At 42.5% G+C, this 9,347-nt stretch overlaps 1 pseudogene; it reads right to left on the bottom strand.

Annotated features, from left to right (window-relative positions):
* Positions 1–8,499: 8,499 nt before the first annotated feature.
* On the bottom strand, positions 8,500–8,919 carry LOC149180919 (pyrophosphate-energized vacuolar membrane proton pump pseudogene; annotated as a pseudogene).
* Between the last annotated feature and the right edge of the window lie 428 nt (positions 8,920–9,347).

The following is a 9,347-nucleotide window of genomic DNA, read 5'->3' as shown; positions in this document are numbered from 1 at the left end:
GAAGTTCTATATCTTCTATAGGAAGATCATGTAGAACCTCCAGACACGCAAAAATTGATCATGGGAGGGAATCCGAAGGTTGGAATCTTCTTGTTAAGCCTGCAACCACCCCTGTTTACGTCCATAGCCATACATCACCTTGTTTCATCTCTTCACACCTCCATTGCACCCATTCCGTTATTTATGCCTGCACAGTAAAAAACAAAATATAATAAAAAAACCCTTGTTTTCCTCACACTGCCAGCAAGAAATTTGAATGACATATCTAGCAGCGGTGTTTCACTCTCCCTACCTATCAATCTCCATCTGGACTCCTCATCAGCCGAATCCATCATCCGCAGTATAGTCCTGCTCACTTAGCTTGCATCCTAGGAGGAGAAGCAGCTACACGACATCCTACAGGAATCCTGTAGCAGCTGATCCCTCTGGAAGACACACTCTGGAGACAAGGACAACTGAAAAACAAAAAAGGAGACATGCAAAGAGCTCGTCTTGAATGGGGAAACATCATCAGTAGCTGAAACCAAGAAAAACCAGAGCATGCAGCGACAACAACCAATGAAATGAATTCCAAAACACGTGCATGCAACGTCAACGACTGAAGGATTGGGTTCCAAAACCCGTGCAGGAAGCAGCAGCAAATGAAGAAATGGTTCAGAGACCTAAAATCTGCATAACACAGCCATGACCACATAGGTAAGTGTCTAAACTCATTCGTCAATTACATAAACTATATTTCAAAAAGATGCATGCCTATGGAAGTGGTTGGATAGAATGGGATCGGTGGCCAGTCAACTGGCCACCCTCGGCCAGTTACATAGCCTCGTGGGATCCAAACAAGCTCAGTTACATTCAAATTTTCAACGAGACGTGCAGCCAACACGTGTGGAGTGTCCACTCAGGGAGAAATCGTCGGGACTGGCAGTGGTGGCGGCAATTAATGGCAGAGGGGAGGTGATGGCGGCCAGAGACACGCAGAGAAATTATGGCCGTGACGTTGGATCAATGGTTCAGTCTGGCCACCTCACCCCCTCACCACGAATTACGCTGCAGTTAAAATATGCTCGGATGAAACTCACACCACCCTCTATTCATTTGCACTTGCAATGTCCTCAAATGAAGTACGCATCCTTCGCTCCAGAAACTGTTAACCAGTTGCCCACCACCGGTTTTTCTACCTGTTTCTGAGAATCTCCCGCATATCGGGCTCATGTAGAGGCACATAGATATTCTACACGAACCAAGGAGTCTTCTACCCTGCACAGCCTTCCGGAGCAAGGAAACCTGGGATTTTTCTTCATCGAATTTGCAGCTCCAAGGGAGGTAGGCTCGAAAAATCTTTATGCATGGTGTGATTTGAAAAGGTGGTGAATTGAATGATATCATAGTGGGGAACCCTAGAGAAATATTCCTTGGGATTGGAAGAAAACATTTGCCTGTGTGTTGCACTGGGGTTTCTCAGTTGTTTTTGCATCCAAATTCTCCTCCACATTCCTATTTTTTTTAAATTCTCCTGTAGAAATATATGCAACTGTGGAGGTCAGCCTGTGTATGAAATTTTGAATTTCAATATTTGTATATGTGCTAGGAAGGAGAAATTGAGATCTGTACTATGTTTATAGAACGAAACTCTCTCTTTCATAAAACAGGCAACCGTGTTATAGGCAATAGCAGTTTTGAAAACCAGTGAATAGTTGTTAATTAATATTGATACCCGAGAAATCCCTTCTTGAGTTAAGAGGGAAAACCATAAGCAGCATTCCTTTTTCTGATCAAAGCAAAAAGAAAAACACTCTCACCATGCCAAGTGGATTCATAAGGAAAGAACCCTTGGACACCAGCAAACTACACGAGCATCCTGAGGTGGTGGATCTTTTCACCGGGGCCAATTGGATGACATTTTTTGACAAAATTCACGGTCATGATGAGGAGATAACAAAGGAATTTTTTATGTCCCTGAGACCTCAATCAAGGAGATAGGCCATATAAGTTTTAGGGGTTTGACCCTAGAACTTACCCCTGAGCTCATCAGTTGTGTTACTGGTCTACAACTAGGACTCCCTTGGAGCAAAGAAGAGAGGTCATTGGGCCAGGTTGCCAAGAAAACATTCTTCCTACTAGAGGAACATCCTGTAGAAGACAAAAATGGGGTTAGGAGAACCAGCTTGCCTCCTCTCTGGAGTGAGGTTAGTTTTCAAATTATTAAGTACATTACATGTGAGGGGAGGTTTAGCATTGTCTATGGATACCATTTTAGGTTGTTATGTGAACTAAGGCATGGGATTGATTCACCTCCAGCCCAGAAGATGAGCATTCCCTATTTTCTTCTACAGTCACTAACTGAATGTGGTACAAAATTGAATGAAGGGACCCCAGATTAGCTGGCCCATCATGGGCTCATTAAGCTATTAGTGGAAGATGCCCTGCATACCTACACTATCCCCATATCTTGGGAAATCTTCCAAAACATGTCCCGGGATGACGATATTGGAATCCTAGCCAAAGACATCACCTCATCCAGCAATGAGGAGGAAGAACATGCTGAAGAATGTAAGAAAACCAATGATGAAGGAACACAAGACATTCAAGCAAAACAAGGACATAAAGAAAAAGGGGGAGAGGGCCAAATTTCTAAGCCTAAAACAAAGCAAGGAACAACAGCACAAACCCCAAGGGAAAAGAGACTGCAGAGGAGAGAAAAGAAGGCAGAAACATCCCAAGTGAAGGCTCTCATAGCCAAAGAAGTCACACCAAAACAAAAGGGAAAGACAGATTCTGAAATGGCCGCAATATAGGCAGAAATAGTTGACAGAGGGACTTCTACAGGAAGCATGGAAAAGGAACAGAAAAGGGGGAAATCACCTTAAATATTGGCAAGAGAGGCAGCAGTTGTTCTTGTCGCCTTAAAAACACCTCCAAAACAAAAATCGAAGTGAAAGAGGCAAACCTCCATGTACTCTAAAGCAAGAAGGAGCACATGGATCAAAGTAGGCAGACCCTAGTCGCAGTCAAAGGAGCCAATTATCGTTGAGGACATAGCACCTAAACCAAAAGAAGGGTCTCCTTCAAAGATATCCATCACCTATGAACGGGGAAGCCAAAAAAATTCCACCTGGAGAGAGAGAATGAAGACAATGGACTCAAAGACGGCTCTACAGGAACCTGAGAAATCTCTACAGGAAACTCGGGCTAAGGTAAAAGAGATCGAGAAATTGGAGGAAAAGGTGGCCAGACAATCACAGGAGGAAGAAAAGACAGAGGAAATATTGGAACCAAGCCCTCAGCCCAGCTTGGACTCATACTATAACCTGTTAGAAGCCAGGAAAACAATTCCCCAGAAATTTGCGGTGCCACTCTTCTTTGCACTAGAAGAAGAAAGAATTAGGACTCACACTTGGATGAGGATTGCCAAGTCTAAGGGTGTGGCAGACATAGGCCCCCTAGAAGAATAACTCAGGGACTCAAGGAGACAATTAGCCATGGTAAATCATGTGGAAAGTAGTCAGAGGGCCAAACTATAGGAAGAGAATGAGCTGCTGAAATAGCAGCTACGGCTACAAGGAATTCATAAGGACGACAGGCCCTCCATTCTAGGAGAACAATAGTAACAGGAAAATCCTCCACTAGACAAAGACACCTCTGATGAATAGCAAAAAGTGGACGGGTTGCAGGCCAAGGTTGAGGCACTAACAAAATAGCTACTGGAGAAGGAGTCACAGGTAGCTGAGGAAATACAGTCTCTAAAGAAACAGGTACAAGAAAAGGAAGCCCAACTGGCCTGCATGGCCAGCTAGGTAGTAGAGGCCTTGCAGTGTAGGCAACCTGCCAAGTCATATGACCTATATCTTAAAGATCAATGGTTGCAGTTCCAGACTAACACCTTGGCCCAAAGGGGCACCATTCCATTTCAAAGCTACCATCAATTCATGACCTTGTGTGATAGCAACTCAGCAGAGGATAAGGCTAAGTTATTTGAATTCTATTTACACAACTTGGCCCTTCCAAACATGACTCTTTGGGACCCCAATGCTACATTGGGAGATGTGCAACTTATGGCCATGGCCTCCTGGCTAAATCATGAGGAAAAGAGGGCATCAGAGATTCGGGATATTATGAACAGGGAGCTGAGTGAACCACTCATGATCAGGGTAGAACCAAAGGATACATCAACTTTAATACATAACCATCAGCACCTGGCCAATAACCCTCATATTTTACAAGATTACATTGAACGACAAGCTCAAGCTATTGCCCAGTTTGAGGACATGGAAATACTGTTGGGGGATAACTGCATTCATGCTTGCACAAGGAGGTGGAACACACTGCCCCACAGTTTGAAAATAAGAGAATACCACTCCCCAACCAAGATGAGGGAAGCCTTGGCAAGGGTACCCCTCTATAAATAGTCAATGCAAAATCTGCAGGCCAATTGAATCAGCCTAAATTTCAGTCCTCCCTTTCTTTTAGGACTGCTAGAAGGAGTCACGGAAGAAGAGGAAAACAGGCAGTGGAGGAAGTAGAAAGAAAAGCAGGATTTCATGACTAGGAAGAAGACATCACCTCGGAGGCCTGGGACGTGAGGGAGGCAGTCAAAGCTATCAAGGATGATGAGCTAGATTAGTTTCTCAGAGGATGAGCAACCCATTTAGCAGGGGGTGATGATGAGCCCAAAAATGGGTAACTTATTCGACTCATTTTGCCTATTGTTCTCCATTTATCTACCATTCTTCATAGTTTATGTATACTTTTGAAGTATGTTTATGTTAATTGAATGAATGAGAATAGTCAGTTGACCATGAAGGCTAATACGTGTTTGTTGCATACTTTTGGACAACTTTTAGACCAAGGTCAAGCATTTATGGACCATTTGACAGCCAAATATGAGGGGACAAGGTTGAGGATTCATAGGAAGGGTGTCTCCTGCACTAAATGACCCCTTCCTCGAGTTCTCCACCATCAACTCAGAGTTCAGCATCCCACCAAAGTCAATTTCCAAAGGCAGCCGAGTAGATTTTATGGAGTGGTTGAGTACTGCAGTTTTAAGCAGCCAAGTCCCTTGAATTAAGGAGGACTGTTGGAGGTCCTCGTAGTGCATAAGTAGGAAGGCTTCCAGCCTTCGTAGGTTACTTGTTAAACATTTGTTTTTTGCACTATAGTGCTGCTTTGTTTCTGAGCCCATTTTGGAGCTTTTGCTATAACACATTTTGGACATGGTTGTTTTTTGAGTAATGGAAACCAATTTTATGTTGAATCAGTTCTGAGCTTCTTTCAGGAACCTGTAGCTCTTGGGGTTGGGCCCAACCCAAGTGCCAGGACCTCCTCCATGTACTGTTATATGTTTTTCTTTACTGTCTTCATAAAATAGTTTTTGTTAGTAGATTAAAATCTTGCATGGTTATCTAGGACAGTTTTGATGATTGAAAAATATTTCATGTTTTAGAGTGATGTGATAGGTTGATAGCAGAAAAGATCTTCAAAAAAGAACATCAAGAAACCTTGGATCTCACCTCTCCCTCCTCGGGACCATGAGCTGAGACCACAGTGTCCTTGCTGCCACAAAAACACTGTTCTTGCTTCTTCATGCAATTGCTAGTGTTAGTTTCTCAGTTGCAAAAGTTGATACCATATTTGATTGCATGTTTAGGTTCATTCTTGCTTGGTTTTCATAAGTTGTTTCACATGATTTTCTACCAAGGGATTTCTGTTCATCATGATTGCTAGTTCCTAGGTCAAATTAGGTTAGAATAGCTAGATACTTGGTTTGCGTGATCTTTGTTTGGTCAGTTTCAAGAAGTAGTGTGCAAAACACCTGAGAAACATCCCTACCTACCCTTCCTCCATCAGTGCAACCTGTTGGTGGGCTCCAGTATTGTAGCAATAATGGTACAAATCCTGGAGCTTCCTATCTCTAATTTTATCAACCCGGTAGTTCGTACAAACTTGGAAGCGACGGTGCTGTATGCACAAGTACTAGATCTTGTCGAAGCTGTCACTTGGTCAGCTGGCACAAGTCCGCTAGGGCTCAAGCCAACTTCTATATGCTCACAGAAGAAGCTTTATGAATGATGGACGAAAGCTAACTCAAAGGAGACTAGTCTATTTGCAGAAAGAAACTGAAAGCCAACCAAAACATGGAAACCCTAGTAAACCCTAATCTGACTAGTCTAACCTCTATGATGCAATAGTGAGAGTGCAAATGTCTAAAGATGATGCCATTACTTCTAGTGATGTGAAATGCATGAAATTAAACTACTTGCATCTGAAAAGACATGTTTTTGTATTTTTTCTTAAGTGGATGGAGTGATTGTGATTTTGTTCTTATTAGGGTTTGGTTGTGCAGAGGTGGTGCAGAGGGAAGGAAAGCTTGGGAAAGGTCAGGGAGGCTAGGAGAGGTTCCAAGGGATCCTTAGCATCAGTCCACAGAGGTTCCTCACATTCAGATGCTCAGCAACCGAGTGTGTGGGCTCCTACAGGATGTCTGCAGGGGATCCTATAGGAAACTCAGGAATTTCTACAGGAAGTCTGTTAACTTCTACAGGATGTCCTACCGTGGGAGTTTTGGGTGATGGTGAAGTGATGGAGTGGTATAGGGGGATATGTAGGATGGAAATGAGGTGGTAATGGCTCAGCAATAGTGAGGTGAGGAGATGAGGGTGAGTGTAGAGGCAGATTTGTCTTAGAGGAAATAGAGGGAATGGAAGGCAAAAAACAGGGGATATGAGTAGTGGGGTAGTTGAGGAACAAAGGGCTTCGTTGGGGGATGGATAGTTGGTCTGGGCACGGTTCGGGAATGTAGGAGAACGATGGAGTAGCGTTGCACGGTGTAAATGGGACAAATCATCCAAGTCCTGCAAGTAAAAGTTATTAACTTATGCCAAGAGCTTATTAAACCAATGAACAGCAATGTATTCATGAAGGAAACTGATATATGGTAATGAAGCAATGAAGCATTCCAAGAAATTGAAACTCATGGACACTTATATCCATCACCAAGACTGCGTTCAAGAGAGCATTAACATGTAAGCAAACGTTTTTGAATGGGCAGCACAGTCTGCGATCCCTGCCTCTAGAAAGAGGTGGATCATGAGCATACAATCAGCCTGTTCTTTTTTAACTGTTATTCACCCTATTCTACTCAGCCTACTTCCAAACAACTACAGCAATTCTAATTGATAAAACCAATCTGTTTAACTTCTACAGGAAATCCAAATCAGCAACTGTTTAACCACTACAAGAAATCTAAATCAGCAGCTATACTCGAATGCATGTAAAGGAAAATGGAAACAAAATGCTAAAGGAACAATATTGATACAGAGGAAGGAGGCCTGAGCTCTCAGGTTGGGCCCAACCCCGAGAGCTTTAGGCTCCTTTAAAAACTTAGAATTTGATCCAAAACTTCTTGCTTTTATTCATAATCAAAAGTCTAATGTCATGCCAAAACTGGCTTACAAAGAGAAAAAACCAAATTGACTAACTAGCTAATCCCAAAAATGACTAACCACTAGCTAACCCCAAAATGACTAACTGAAATGAGGTCTTAAGCCCTCTTATTTATACAATTTGAGGACCCAACAGTCCTCCTAAAATTTAGGGACTTGGCTGCCCAAGACTTGTAGTTAACAGCAGTCCAACTTGACTTGCTTGGCTGCCCTTGAGCTCATTGATTTGGTGGCCTTTGAACTCCAAGCTGATGGTGGAGAATTCGAGGTAAGGGCCCATAAATGAGGGGGACACCTTCCTACAAATCCTCTAGCTTGTTCTCCCATGAATTTGGCTGCCAAGTGCTCATTAAGACCTTCAATTTTGTCTCCAAGTTGACCAAGAAGGCTACACAAAGCACCCATTAGACTTGTTGGCATAATGACTAACCAAATTCACTATTAACATAAAAATAATCAAAAACATGCAATAAACAAATGAGAATGGTGGACTAAGCCAAATTAGGAGGTTGAATGAGCTCAAATAATTGTACATTTTTGGGGCTCATCATCACCCCCCTACTGAAAGTGTTGCTCATCCTCTGAGCAACAAAATCTCTCCCCTTGTCTTCGATGGCCCTAGTGACTTCCTTGGCTAGCATCTCGGCCGATTTCTCCTTTGGCTTCCCGCTTTTCAAACTTTCCTGTAGAAACTGTTCGCTGGCTTCCTGTAGAAACAGTCTCTGTCTTCCTGTAGAAACAGTCTGCTAGCTTCCTGTAGAAACAGTCTGCTAGCTTCCTGTAGAACCAATTTCACTGATTTTACTTGCTTGGCTGGGGGTGCCTTCTCCTTGAACTGCGCTGCCTGAAAGCTGACGAATCCAACACAAATGGCAAGTCTAATGTATTATAAAAGCACACACCTACAATGAACTGCCCGTGAATAGATATTGCATGCCAAAGCTGGATGCGAAAAAGTGTTTCCAGGCCTTTAAATCATTGTTTTTCCATTGCTTAACGTTGATTCACGTTTCTGTTCCTGACATGACAATACTTTCCGACTGCGGCAGCTTTCTTTTCTTCATAAAATGCTTACTGCAATAGCAAATATGGGAAAAATAACAGATTTGTATCCCAACGCCAACCCAAATATAACATTAGTTGCTGCTCCAGTCCTGCATGAATCGGCAACATCTTGGACAGGGCTGTAAGCATTACTAGTGTAGTACTCAGTGACAAAACCAATAACAAGGCCAGACCACAAACCAATAGCACCACAGAAGAAAAGCTCCCAGTTCTTTACAACCTTCTGGGCTCCAAAATTGAAGATAGTGAAGGATGAAGGCAGTGCAACTAGGCCTACAGCAGCAATGCCAATAGTCATCACTACTGTGGAGATAATAAGTTGCTTTTCCAATGCAAGCTCAATTTCCTTCACAGCCTTGATCTCAAATATGTTAGTTGCAACCAGAGTTGTGATTAAGCAAGCAATGATACCCATTGAACTAATAAGCAAGGGATAACACATGGCAGTAAGATCATGAGAGTTTCCAAATGATGATATGGATGCAACAACCAGAGCTGCACAGGAAGATTCAGCATCATCTGAAACAGTTTTCCCTTGTCAAGTATTACTTCTACATCCTCTTCGCTGACTCCTTTTAGACGCTTTCAAAGTTTATCATCAACAAACAAAGAAATATATTCTGGTGACATTGTATTCAAATTAATAAAAAATTCAAATGATGAATTCAAAGCATTTTGGAAAGTTTTATCATTGCTAAATGCCATGCTAATAATTTTTTTCATACTTATCAAGAAGGTGCTGCACAAAGTCAACTGAATCTTTCAGCGTCTCTGGTGTTCCATGAGTACTTGTTCATTTTTATCACTTTGTTGCACAGGTACTTGTAAAAAAATGTTAATGCA

This window comes from Pinus tabuliformis, chromosome 3_2, assembly GCF_031772625.1.
Source record: "Pinus tabuliformis cultivar Carrire ecotype Pingquan chromosome 3_2, CPIR1, whole genome shotgun sequence".
Taxonomy (NCBI): domain Eukaryota; kingdom Viridiplantae; phylum Streptophyta; class Pinopsida; order Pinales; family Pinaceae; genus Pinus; species Pinus tabuliformis.
This window is presented reverse-complemented; position numbering and strand designations above follow the sequence as displayed.